The sequence below is a fragment of the Chlamydotis macqueenii genome, chromosome 5, assembly GCF_036417535.1.
Source record: "Chlamydotis macqueenii isolate bChlMac1 chromosome 5, bChlMac1.mat, whole genome shotgun sequence".
Classification (NCBI taxonomy): domain Eukaryota; kingdom Metazoa; phylum Chordata; class Aves; order Otidiformes; family Otididae; genus Chlamydotis; species Chlamydotis macqueenii.
Genome location: NC_141560.1, coordinates 66530527 through 66545330, shown reverse-complemented (window position 1 = coordinate 66545330; position 14804 = coordinate 66530527). Strand labels below are relative to the sequence as shown.

The window sequence follows — 14804 nt, the reverse complement described above, 5'->3', positions numbered from 1 at the left end:
AAGCCAAAAATTAGTAATCTTTCTGTATGTAATCAGAATTGAAATATAATTTCAGAAAGCAGAGTATAATTATAAAACTTATTGTTGGTTCCTTAATAACTGTTTCACAGGAAGAAACTTTGATTTGCCAAAATCATTGCCTCTGGAGACAAAGCACTGTATTGATCAATAGCAGCACACGGGGGTATTAGCGTTTATACAGATTAAGAGCACTGGTTCTATGTTCTACAGGAGAATAGACTCTTCTTTTGTAGGTCATGCAGGCTGAGCTTCACTCAGGGATCTCAGGAGGGCATTTTTCGTAGTCAATGTGGCTGTAGAATTGTCTATCTTGTTCTTATTGTCCTTCTCTTCAGGTTGGAAGTGTTTATGGCTCTGTCATGAAAGCACAGGTGTACTGAAGGATATGGCCCAACAAGCCACTATGCCTGTGTTTAAGACTGGTATAGGGTCAGAGCCTTTGAAGCATTTGAGGCCTCCTTGGTTTTACAGGCATCACTATAGTGCGATGAAGGAAATTGGAATACAGTGTAGAGATTGAATTAGATTTTTAATCAGAATACTCAGAATACTCTACTGCACAGAATACTCTTCCTTCTTTTTTCCGTTATCATATAGATTTTTGCGTTTATTGTTCCTATTTGTAAAATGTATCGGTATTTCCGTGCTCCAGCCTTTTGAGAAACAGCATTTTAGTCCTCTGTATCCCAAAGTGCTTGAACAAGTGATACTGCCTCTTTAATAGACGTTGCTCACATTTTTCTGCACTTGGCATATGCCATGAAAATGTCTGAGAAAATAATGGTCTGCAATCCTCTTCCCTCACACATTGACACTTCGTTATTATAAATCTGTGCATTATCTATGATTATAAAACCACTGAAATCTGCTGCTCTAAAATAGGTTGTCAAAGAATCACAGTCCTGAATTATATCCTCTGCACTTGAGCTGTGTTATAGAAGGCTTTTTTTACAATGACATCCATTCTTATGTGTCTTTTCCTTGGCTTTTTCTTCCTCTTACAAACCAACTCACTCTAACTACAGATGTATAGCTTTCTTTTTTATTAGATTTGCATAAACATTTTGATATACCAGGCTAGTATTTTCAGGTGAATATAAATGTGTGTGATTACTTAAATATGTTTTTGTATGTAAAAATGGGAACTTCAGATGAGCAGCACTTAAGCATCTTCTCATGTCTGATAAGCAGCAGTTTCACCTTCAGGAAAGAAATGATGATTTGCTGGTAAATATATTATTTCAAAGATATTTTTATCTAGCCTAAAAATTGCTTCTAAAAATGTCAAACTTATTTTAAACCCATTGAAGGGTACATCATGTGGTGTATAACTGTATATTTGTATTCATAATCGGTAACCATAATTCCCGAGTGCTTGTTAAAGATTATATTTAACGTAAGAACATGGTGTAGAAAGAATAATTAAGAAAGCAAATTGCCAAATGTCTTGGCTAGGCTCATTTTAAAAGTTGATTTCCTAGTGAGGTATTTTGGTCTTTCTAGAGACTGTGATATAAAGCATAAATCGGGTTTAAAAAATCAGTGGAAATCAGCCCATGGAAGTGCCTGAATCAGTGCAAAAAAAAAAAAAAAATTGTTTTTCTGGATAGCTCAGTAATTTGGAAGAGTGAGTAGTAATGGAAAATTCTTGTATTTAAATCATAGGAAAGTTCCCTTAAAGTGACCAAAAGCAGTATCAGTCTGAGGTGTGTTTTGTGACATGTCTTAAACGAGTTAATATTTACAATGTACAACAGTGTAAAATACAGAATTTTCCATTTGAATTGGCATTAATATTTCAGACCAAAACCACCTTACCTGTCATGTACCTGTCATAACTCCAGTACTGGTGCTGGAAGAATTGACCGTTACAAATGGATTTAGGGCTCTGCATACAAGTGCAATGCCACTGACAACTAAAACCAAGCATAACCAGAAGGCTGATCATGAATCCTCAACTATGAGGTCTTTAACTTTCTGGATTGTTGACAATTATTGCTATTGTACAGTTTCTTTGGTACTGTAATGTCACAGCAATAAGCATTCTATGTCCTGCCAGTGGAAAATGCTTTCAAAGTAGCCGAGAGTTGTCGGACTGGTTTTTGTCACAGCTATTTTCTTCTCTCATTCCCATTACAGAGGTGATGAGGAAAGGGAAAAATTAAGGGAAAGGAGGAGGACTGAAACTCTGCTTTCCCCAGTACTTAGCGTATTGTTAATAGATGGAAATGTTAACATTTCCTAGGCTTCCTGCTGTGGGGAATGTGGGTATAATCAGTGAATCAGAGCACTGGTATTGACTTCCCATTGAGACATTTTCGGCACTTACGGTATCTCAGCGTAACAACCAACTTTGTGAATTTATACAGAGTTACTAGATGGAAAGCATTCTTACTCCATTTGCTTTAATTCCTCTTTCTGAAAAAGATTAACATTATACTTTATTTAAAAAAAAAACAAACTATCATTCAAATATCTTTGGCTGTGCAATGTAATGTAATGTAACCTGTCCTCCAAATGCAGCAAAATAAGCTTTAGTAACCCTGTGGAAAACTAATGGCAAACCAAAATCAGAAGTGAAACAGACGAAAAGTCTATTTCCAGTAGCAATGTTGAATATGCAAATAATGGGAAATACAGTGGCACAGATACCGGAATAATAGTGACTATTTTGTTCTATAGTGTTATTGCATTAGGCAAATAGATTGTTTCATCTATTCCCCAAATGAATTCCTTCATTATAAATGCCCTGTGGTTTTTGTGTATTTTGTGAACTGCACTCTTTTAAGAGTGGAAATACACATGGATTTCAAACTGTGAAGAGTAAGACCCTCTCTCGTATATAGCGTAGGTGGAAAGACCACCTGTAGATGCTACCTCAGTGCCCTAGTCTTGGTGGAGGAAACACAGGCTAAATAAGAATAAAAACTGTCCTTCTGTAGAAATGTATAGTCCAGATTGAAAGGGGAACTACTACTCCATTTTCAAAAGATTTAAAGATCTCACAAGAAAATGCATCACTTTTGTGGTAAAAACTGCTGCAAGGAGCCATTGCCTCTGCCTCACATATATTATGAATAGTGTGGATGCCAGCATACATTTATCAGTGTAAAAATTCAGAAAAGTTAAAATACTGTGGGCCATCCTCCTTTTATCTGGAAATAAGTACTTCATTCATTCCTTATTAAAGTAAACTTGGGAAACTTTATATCTTTATTAAGCCTAAGAAAGTGTTCTTGTTGGAGCAGAAATGAGGATAGCTTGTGAGAGTGTCCAAAGAAGGTCCAAGCCTGAAAAGCTGGTCAAAAACAAGGGAGAGTCTGGCAAGCATTTTGAAATAGCCATACAGGAAATTAAGAGGCTGAATTTCTGTGTCAGTACAGAAGTAATGTATTTAAGTTAAATTTAAGCTCACAGTTATTTTGAGTACATAGATACTGAGCATCCGCTACAGACACAGAGCAAGCCTGCTGAAAAAATAAGATTATCATAGTGTCAAGAGTCTTAGCTTCTTCACTGATTTCATCAGGGGCTTTGAAGTTTTTTTTTAAAAAAACTATTTATAAAGGATCTATGATTTATCTGAGAACCCAGAATATTTCTTAGGCTCTAGACCTCATTAATTTCATTCTACACAGGTAGAAATGATTGGTATAAATATTTACATAAAATAATAATACAATAGTTAAGTATTTGTACTAAATATTAGTTATACAACTATCGTATTACTGATAATACTGTGGGATAGTATAATTATTTAATTGACTAGAAATTTGAAAAAAAGAAAATAGTTGTATGTGTATGTTTCTCAAAATATACAAACACATTTTGAAGGAATGAAGAAATCTGGAATGTGTAGGTTGGACCCAACCTGTGTTTATGAAGAGTGAACAAATTTTCTTTCAATTGTCTTTTTAAGAATGTTTTTGTACATCCTAGGAAACTAGCAGAATAGCTTCAGATTCATGAAAAATTAAACAGCTGAATGGAGCAATGTATCATCTCATTTATCTCCTTTTCTAGGTCAAGAAAGAAACCTGAATCAGAACAAATTACTTAAGGAAATAATTTCTGTTTTCTACAATCAGAGCTATTACGATTCATATAATTTATCATAATATTCCAGTATAAATGAAGGTTCTGACCCTTTGAACAAAGCAATTGCAAATTCTTTGCTCAAGAACATATGAAACAACACAAATACAATTATGGACTTACAAAGATTAAGACACTGAAAGCTTTTCTAATGTGTCTGATTATTTTTACTCAGGGTGACCTCTGTGTAAGGTGCTGAAAACATAATTTGGAATTTATTTCTCTTTAGAAATTACACTTATCTTTAGACATTGTGGCATTATGTCAGGAAGCACCCCAAATCTTGCCCCACCCCAGAGGCACAAAGATGGGCAAATGGACTTCTGAAAAATAAAAATGCTAGTCTGAATTTAAAAATATAGTAGTGAAATAACTCAGATATCCAAAATTCACAGTAAGCATACCCATTTGGTAACATAATCACTGTGTCGTGACTTTGGAAAAACAAAGCTTTAAAATGTAAACTATTTGTGATTCTTTTCCAATTTTCCATTGATTTTTTTTTTTTTTTTTTCCCGCATACTTCCTTGCTGTTGCCCAAATCATTCCCCGTGTCTATCTGGTATTTCAGAAAAAGGCTCTAGTATTACATTTTTTTTCTTTCAATTTCCCTGCTTTCTTTCATTCTCTTATTCTTTGTTGCTAAATGCTACTCATTAGTTCTCCTAACTTACTCCTTTTCAACATTATTCTCTCATTTTGTCTAGTTAAGTAGTCTCTTCTGACATCTGTTCCTTCCTTAAACTTAAGAACAATAAACCTCATTACGCTATCTCTTTCCTTAAAAAATGAGTATTCAGATCACAGAAAGCAGAGGGTCCAGTGTTGTCTGAGGAAGCTTTTTTTTAAAGGGTGTCTTTCAAGAAGATCACAAACTATAAAGTTAGACATGAAACAGTGACTGATTTTGAATCAAAATTAAGCCTGTTTTGTTGGCTGCTGTGGCAAATGAAAATTCTATCTAATTCTGAAAAACGAATAGAGCAAAACTTTTTATTTAATTGAGCTCCAGGATAATACAAGCCAATACAGATATAGCATGGTGTCCTTGGATTTATTTGGAAATTAATTGTATGCTCACAATTGTAGAGAAAAAAAAGTAGTGTGTATCCTGATCACTCTATCAGAGGAAACAGAAGTTGAACCTAAAGGCACAAAATATTTGTGGTCAGCTATAAGTTAACAGCAAGAGCGTTGAGGGCAGTGAGTAGATGTGTGCTCCATTAAAGCTTTAGGAAGTCAGCCTCTGTGGCACCTCAGTGCTTTTCTGCTTTTGTTGCCTCAGACTTGGCTTCTGCCAGAGTTAATGAGATATCACTGACACCTGCGGTTTCAGTGACCTGTAGGTTATTGCATTCAGCATGGGGATTGGAAAACTGTAATTAAAAAAAAAAAGAAAAAGGCAATTACTAAATGCAGAGTCACCCACATTTTGTAATAAGCAGCAATGACGTACAGTCGTATAAGCCTTTCCTAACTCATAAACATTATGAGAATAAAATAGCACTGAAAAATGACAACATCCATTGTTTTAGAATTTAATTTCTAAGAGAGTAAGGAATGTGTATCTCCTTCTAAGGAGCTTACCATAGAAATCTCAGATACTATGAGTATCTGTAAGGCTAATGTAGTAAGAAATCTGTTTTTAAAAAGATAAAAGGTAATTTAATTGCAGAAGCATGACTAGCATGACCCATTTCTTCATGTAAATCTCTCCTGTTCTGCTTTTTATAGCTCTCCTTGGGCTTATAGACTTTCATTCTCATTATGATCAACTAGGTGGCAACCATAGCCTTGTATTGTTGTTAAAGATGATTCATCAGAATATCGCAACTCTTCAGATCTTTTATTTTCCAGAATTCGCTTCAGATTTGAGTATGCTTTTGCTGTTGCCTCAGCAAGCTTCCACAGAACTTTTTCTACAGCCCTTTTTCTTCAGTGACTAATTTTTAATAAAATTTTATTGCATGCTTGAAAACGTTTAACACCAGAGATCATTAAATTGAAAGCTGAAGCTCTTTGCTTTTATTACTTACTTTAAAGAAGTCTTCATTATTAGCACATTATCTTGATAGTAAATTAGAGAGGTTTTTTTTCAACTGAGTACAATCAAGGGAAATTGCAAAAAAAGCACCTGGCATCTCTTATTTAGTCCATAACTCAAAACCAATATAATTCTCCTTCATGTTTTAGTGATACGATCTTTATAATTATCTTCCTTTCATTAACTGTTTGGCCTCACTCCTCTTTGTTACAGAGTCTAAGTAGCTGGACTGGCCCATTACTCCAGGGTTCAACTCTGAAATTAGCAATGGGCTAATGGGCTGAAGAGGTAACTGGCAACCATTTGTTACTGCACTTTTTGTGGCTGTTAACTGCAGATCAGTTTGCCTGTGTATGAAAAATATTCCAAAATGTCACTCCAAAAATCTCCTTTTTAAATTAATGTCTCTACTTATTAGATATTTCTTTAAAGTCTCCCACAATTTAATACCTAGTATGTCTCAAAAATACTGTGGGTTACTACTTGACAGTGGTTGAAAAGGGATAGGAGTATATAAAATTTAAATTTCTTAAGGATTTTTTAAAAAAAATAATATAAAAAAAACCCAGATTGTTAAAGTATAGTTAATGGTCTCACATACACCTGGGGATTAGCACGAACAGTTTACATTCATCTTCACAAATTCTGCTTAGTCCAAACCCAGACCTCATGCTAGAGCAGTCTTAGGCTTGCTGTGATGTTCAGCAGCAAAAGTGCTCCCAATGGAATTTTGCTACCCAAGGATCTGTTAAAAATTTATTTGAAAGTTATTAATGCTGGTATCCTGTATACAATATGTATTGTTAATCTACTGTTACAAAGTTTCACTTGATATGTGTATATGGAACAAAATGGGAAACATTAGAGATAGTTAAGTGATCTTTTCCTTTGATTTGAGCAAAGATGTGATTTGGAAAATATTCACAAAGAAAATATTCATTGACTCTGGGCATTTTGACCATTAATAGGAATTTGCTGGCAATTTGTTTAAAAACATTACATTGAATTATAAAGCGTAAGAAATGCAAAATGGACTGGTGATAAACCCAAGGTGTTCAAGTTCAGTTTAATCTTGAGCAATTTATTGGCCTACATGTGAAGTCTCATCATCTTCCAGAATTGTTAAGCTCCCCAGTATTCTGCATTTATTATTTTATTTAAATACTAATAAATGAAATATGTAAAATGTAAAATAAAAAATAATTAATAAAATGTTATTTTCTTGTCATTAAGAAGGTACCATAGTCTGAAGGAATGTGCTCTCATATAATGGAAAAGCAGACATTCAGCTAAAACGAAAGACCTTTTAGTATCAGGCTTATATTTGTTCAAACCCTTAAAAGTTAAATGGATGGTACCTAAATTGAATGTTTGAAGCAGTGAAAAATTGAGTCATATAATAAGACTTGAATCTTTTTTATTACTAAGTATTTTGAGGTAGTTTACGGATTATTTATGGAATCCTATTTTCTCATATCTTTTGAAAAATTATAGTCCTTATCTCTGATGGAATTGTGGTCATGATGGTAATCACATTATCAGATTTTTTCTTTTTTATAAAGAACAACTCTCTTTATAAGAAGGGACTTAAAGAAACAGATAATTTGAAGCAAATTGAGTTTATTTTGGAAAAGCTTATTCTTCCAGGATTCCTACCTTTTCTTAAATCAGTAAGAAATCCTTCCTTTAAGGCATGACTGGGGAAAAAAGTCGAAGTCTCAAAAGGAAAAGTATTTATCCAAGTGACCTCATTTATGAAAGTCAGCTTGTGGTTCAGAAGAGTTCCAGCTTCTCTGAGTTGGTCCTCCTGGGGTCTGTAACTCATCTGGGGTTGGGCATCTTTAGCTTTGTCTTCCTGAAAACACAGACGTTCATGTCTGTGACTGTAACTTCAGTAGCTGCTTTGTTCATCTGGGAAGGCTGTAATTGCCTATAAAGCATATTCTGACGGTGTGTATTACTGCTGCTCTGAAGTGTAAGAAGTGTTATACAATGTTCATTATCCCACAGCTAATTGCTTTTTGCCTTGCGATGGCTGTAGAAAATCAAGACTGTTACTGAAGGAATGTGTTTATTTCGTTGTTTCAGTTTCCAAAGTATTATAACTTCAAAAAAACTCTCACTTTAAGTGAGTATGTACCCATCTCTCTAGCCATCCTTGAACTTTGTGTAGTATGAAATATTAGGTAGTTGAGCTTGCCTGCTTTGTTAAAAAAAAAAAAAAAGTGTGGTAAAATTTAGCTGTTATTAAGGGAATGTGAAATTATAGGTTTAAATCTAATGTAATTAACTTGCATAAACATATTAACAAGCTTTTTTTCTCAAATAATACTTATGTATGATGATCCAACAAAATCTTCAGTTTTTCAAACCTAATCATTTGTTTCCTTTTCCTGTTGTTTTAGCTGCAGATACATTTACAATAGACATCTAGAGTTACTGTTAAAGAAATGGTTATTAGAAGAAATTTGAAATTAAATGATCCATATCAAGTGAGCTAATTGCATTCTGGCGTTAGACGTAAGTGTTCATGAGTAACTAGGCCACTTGAAGAAAGTCTACCCCCAGTCTCTGATACTATGTTGAAGTAATATTTTGGCATCAGTGAAAGCTGCTTTACATTGTGAATTTGTTATATCATCATATACACTGAGGACAGAAGGAAAGCTTGTGGACATCTAGTCCCTAATATTAGCCAAAAAGTTTTTCTATAGAAATTTTGATGTGTACCCTGAAAATCTTATTCTACTAGTTTGCCACTTGTATAAAAACTCCTTGACAATATTTTCATCCATGTCATCAGTATAAGAAATTCAGCAAAAAAGGAGATATAAACTTGTAATTCAGACCTTCTTTACTATCCTGCATGTTGTGATCTGGTGTAACTGAAGCCCAGATTCTGCCTGTTCTTATGTGGACATTCATTAGATGAAAAAAATCTCAGTAGCTCTCCCTCAGTTATCCACAGTTCAACTAGGCAGAATTATAACCACCCCGATTCTCTGTTACCCTTAAGCAGTTTTTGGGTTTTATATATTAAATAAAAGAGCTGAACAGACAAAAATCTAGACCAGGACAGTAAATTTCATTACACAATAATTTAGCATCTGGCATATTGTATCACCACTGCTGAGTGCTCCTAGAAGCATTCTGCTGCTCTGAGGAAAATGCCACCTGAGGCTCTAGGACTTTGCTGTCCAGTCCATTATTATTCATTATTTAAATTAGACTAATGTGAATTAAGCTCTTTCCAAACACATAGAATGATGCATTTTGTACTTTTAAGGGCCTTCATGAAAATGTCTTTCCCTGTCAAGCCAATATATCATGACTGAACTCCAGTGCAGCCCTGGCAAATTGCATACTGGCATGTACTCCAGGCAGCAGCCCAAAATGATGAAGAAAAAGGACACGGATAAGCACATGAAGTACTACTAAGTCAAAAGTTACTAAGAAAAAATGTGGTTAAAGAAATGATGTGGAAACGAATTAATGCATTAGTAAACAGCTTAGTATGTCCAACAGCTGCCTCTTCCCCTGGTAAGTCCTGCCTGTTCTCTACTATGAGTATTGCCACCATCTTGGTGAAGTTTGGATTTAGACTACCTTTCATTATTCTCAAATATTTGCTGTAGGAACCATTAGGCATAGGATCAAGAGTTATGGAAAATGTTGAGATGCCAAAATGTAGATTCTTCTAATTGTAGTTCTGTTTTTTAATTTTCTTTTTTAATTTCAGACTTTATCATGACAACTGCCTGCTTAGTATTTCACCAATCACTTTATACAAAGGGTCCTAGGAGTACAAGATGATTATGTGTATTTTGTAGAACAGCTTTAAAAACACTTTGTATTTATGGGAATACAAAGATACATCTCAGGTATTTATAATTTGTCAGAAGACACACCCTCTGGAACAGGAGTGCTGTAAGCTACAGATAATGGCATTCATCATGGCTGAATTTATGTACAAGTGCTGTTTATTTAGACGTAGTAACATGACCGTGTAACAGTCAGTTTGGAAATATGTGGCATTATAGCAGGAATGGATTCTCTGCAGTTTTAGTGCCCTTCAAATATCGAGTAGAAGGAGACTGAGATGTATGATTCTTATTACACTGGCATAACTTTAGAGAGAAGTAAGAGCTTTACATTTTCTTTTTTTCTCTTCACAAATTTATGTTCCTATTACAGTAATAAAGTGCAAACAATAACCCCACCTGTCTTTAATTTAGCTGTCCTGAGGATCCAGAGCAGTCCAGCTTCAGCTGATAGAAAAGATAGCAGAAGCAGCAGAAGATGCAAGAACCAGCAGCCCAGCTGGTTTAAAGTGAGCTCTGTCTAGCCCCAGCAACATGCCACCTTTGCTGCTTTTTTTTTTGGTTTGTTTGGTTTTGGGGGTTTTTTTTTGGTTTGTTTTTTTTTTTTGGTTTTTTTTTTTTACTATTTTAGATTTTTCCAGTAGCTAGTTACTTGATTAGAACAGCTCTCAGCAGGAGTGGAGATGAATGTTTGTGATATCAGCAGACTTGTGAGGGACAAGACAGCCCCATTTGCCAAGAGCAGATGATAAACTATGCTTGTAAGTACAGCTAATAGCTTACAGGCAGTAAAGGGATTAATATATTTTAAACAGGAAAGCTTCCTTATATTTTAATTAAACAGTGCAATAAAAACTTCAGTTCAATTCTAAAATACATGTTCTTTGATAGAAGCACACATGTATCAAGCAGACCTGGGAGTTATAATGCAAAAAACAACAGTATAACATCTTTTTCCTCTATTTCCCCCGTTATATTTGCCATCACTTCCCCTGCCTCTGGTATTGCCAACATTGTTGTTAGCGTTTCTACTTTCTTTAAAGAACTCAAATAAAAATACAGCTGCAAAGTGCATCTACAACCTCTACACCACTCCCTGCATGCTATTTCTCTAAACCTCTGTGGAGTACTTAAGATTTTTGCTGATACCTATAGTTCCTTTACTTTGTTTTACTATGAGGTTGCTTAAACTGCATGAAGTATGGGCTCATTTAATTATCTGAACTTTTCACTTATCGTCTCTCCTGTATTGTAGCTCCTGATACGAAGTCCTTAACTATTTATCATATTTCTTTCCTCCTTATTCTAGAAAAGATAGGATTTCTACTTCAATTTCTTGTCATAAATTCTGCCATGAAGGAGTGTTTGTAATTGAAATATCAACCACTAGGTTAAACTGAAATTATATGGGCTTTGTACAGGTGGCTGATTTTTAATTTTTGTATTGCCAGGTCATATTCTTGGTACAAAGTAGAGATTGTCTATTCATCAGCAAGTACAATTAGAATGAAAATACCGATGGTTATAGCTGTGTTTATACAGCTACATGTAGCCCGTGTGGAAATAATCTTGGTAACGCTAGGAAAGAAACCTTTTAGCTTTAAGGATGCCTTTGAATTCAAGTGGCTAAGAATTGTGTATAATTCAGAAGAAAGCTTATATGAAAGCTTGGGTTTATTATTTGTGAACTATTTTGCATATGAAGTGATCAATGTGGGGCTATGGAATACTTTATCACTGAAGATATTTGAATAGAATAAGGAGTAAACCCTTCATTGTAAGGCAACACACTTGTACTAGTTGATAACCTGACCTGAATTATCACTGATCCAGCATGGGTGTACTGTCTGCAGAGAGAAAAGAGCTGTTTTCTTTTTGTGCTTTGTGCTATAAGTTGTGTCCTTGCTCCTGGCATTCAGTGCTTCTAAAGGAGGGTCAATAACTAAAAGAAACAAGGGTAGGAAAATCAAAACTGAGGGTAGTCCGTTCTTACATTTAGCACTTTTATTCTGTCAAATACTGGCAGAATATTTGTAGAGAAACACTAAAATAGATGCTTATACATGTATAACGTACTTTTCCAATGTGGTTTCTTTAACCAGTGCCCCACTATATTTTATGCCTTAGGGTGTATGGCACTGGTATGAAGAGCAAAGGAAACCTTTTGGATTAAATCTCATTTCACAACACAGGATTCTGATGTTCTGTGCCAAATCTATATAGATATATAAATGCTCTGCCTATGGCAAGAAGTGTAACCAAAATCCACAACACCTATTCTTAAACTTTGAAAATTCTACTCTTCACTCACAAGCTTTGCCATGGAGGAAGGGGATATGTGACTATTACATGGTTTTAGAAGTCCAGGTCTTGACCTTGTGCTCATTATATACTGAGGAAACCTGTTAAAAATTGATTGCAGCCCTCAAGATATTTTTTCTGGTTGAGAACATAATTTGCAATATTCCTTTTCCATGTACTCCACAGCCCTTTGAAAGTAAGGGATTCTGTGAATGATTTACATTGAAAACAGAAATAGTCTGACAGCATGCGGAACATTTTATACTTAGTCAAAACTACAACTGTGTTTTATCCACATGGAAGTCTTACCTTTCTGACATTTTATTCCTTTATTTTAAAAATTCAGTGAGATTTCCACTTGGTTTAGAATAGCTACAGTTGATTGGGTCTTATATTGTGGTTTCAGATAATTTTCTGATTTTAGACTCATTCTGAAGATGCATTAGAACTGCACAGTCCTTGAACATAACCTTTTCTTGATAGCACATCTTACAGAAACACAGTCCAGCCTCTCCGACAATTTGTATCAATATCTATGCTGATGCATATCAATATTCCTCTGTTTAGGTGACTGGTTATTTCTTTATTAATATTAAGGATCTGAATCGGAATACCACATGATTCTTCTGAATTTCAAGTAATTGTGCAGGTTCAGGTCGCCCTGGGAACAAACTGGGAAAACTATTACATTTCTGACACTGATCAGCTGAAAGTGTAGGTGCAGAAGAACTGATTTGTTTGTACTTAAGATGACTTTATAGCTGCTGTTATTTCCCTTTGAAAGTTTGAATGAATATGTTTAGTATCTTTAGTAGCATGTCACACTCATCAATTTTTGCAGAGTTTAGCCAATTTTTGATTCATTTTAAATTGCTGTACTATTGAATGAATCTCAAAGGCGCACGGGATGATACAGTGACTATAGAGTACCTTACAAATTAATTACTTACATGCTGGCATCATCTGTTATCCAGTAAATTACAGATGCCAGAGTACTTCTTGCTCAGCACTTGGGCTAGAACTTGAGCTCAGTTGTGCAAATGTTAACCTTGAGGGCACCAACTGCCTTCTTCTCAGTTTCAAGGTGTGAATGTAGTGTCATAGTTTGGACCATCCTGAAGTTTAGCACAGCTGTAGTTCCAAAATATAAGGTATTTGAAAAAAAGTATGCAATTTGGAGATTCCATGGTTCATCTTCCTTCATGTTTCTGAAATGGTGTGACAAAGCACTGGCCTAGAGAACTGTAAAGGCAGAAAGAAAAGGTTAATGTCTAACTCCCACTGCAAATCAAGTGAGAGAAAAGTGAAAACGCATCATCTCAAATGCATGATTTTAAGATTAGACTAGCCTCAGTAGAGTTGCATAAAATTGTTTCAGTATGAATTTATAGCCAAAAATAGCAGAAGCCCATCAGCTAGGTTTTTTTTTGAAGTAATCTACGAAAGAAAGTTATTGACTTCCATAAAAATTCTGTTGAAAGGCAGAAGTGGTTACATAAGTGCCAAAAGCAATTAAATTTGGTCAAGGTGACACTTCATCCTCAAACAATAACATTGTGCCTAGGTATTTACGGTATATTCGTGCTGATCTGAAATCTCCAGTCGCAGCAAGCAGGCCTGAATGTCTATTAGGAAGACATTAAAAAGCCCAGCTTTTCTCCAGATACATCATTTAGATATTAAAATGTATATATTATTTAATGAAGAAGGTTTGGTTGTTTGTTGGAGATTTTGGGTTTTTTGTTTATTTTTTTCCCCTCAAAGTGCATATTAATAGATCACTAGGAGCTCTTGAGAAATGCAGACTACTGATGTGGTAGATATTTTAGCGCATAATACAAATGAAAGTCCAGACCCACCCTGCTATGCAGTATAGTATTTGTACAAATGATGAACAACCTGTGCTCTGCAGTTGGATATTTTAAATTTTTTAACTTTTTAATATAGCATATTTCTAAAGTTTTTTATATTCCTATGCAGAATGTAAACTGTAGTTTACTTGCCATCCTGATTTATATCTCTTTCCATCTTCATATTTTAAATGCATGTGAAGTCTCAGGAAGCCTAAAATGCATTCACTCACCTCACATGTTTAGGGCCAAAAAGAATCCTTGCACTTGTTTGGAGATAGAATTATTTCTGTATTTTGCCACAATATTCTTATTTTTGATTGACTGTTATTTCAGTTATTGTCCCTGTGTGGGGTAAGCCATGTAAAATGGAGCATGGCCAGCTGAAAGAAGCAAAGTTCTATTCCTATTATTACCACTAATTAAGTTATCCTGCAGTTTGCCATGCTGTACTCCTGTTTTCTCATCTGTGAAATAAGGGGCACTGTCTACTTCAAAACACTGTGGGAGAGCTATTTTGAGCATGCTGATTGTTATCAGCTCCACACTTTTTCATTGTTCCAAATAAGTTTCAATTTATGATGTGACAAGAATTGAAAACTGGCAGATGAGATGGAGATAACCTCACATGAATAACTCCATCTGCAGTTGTTAGTGGCATGCAGACACATA

The 14804-nt window shown here is 34.9% G+C and overlaps 1 protein-coding gene across 2 annotated transcripts in view; it reads left to right on the top strand.

Annotated features, from left to right (window-relative positions):
• Positions 1–14804, top strand: part of LUZP2 (leucine zipper protein 2) — a 206133-nt gene that overhangs the window by 167630 nt on the left and 23699 nt on the right. The gene's annotated exons all lie outside the window — the stretch shown is intronic.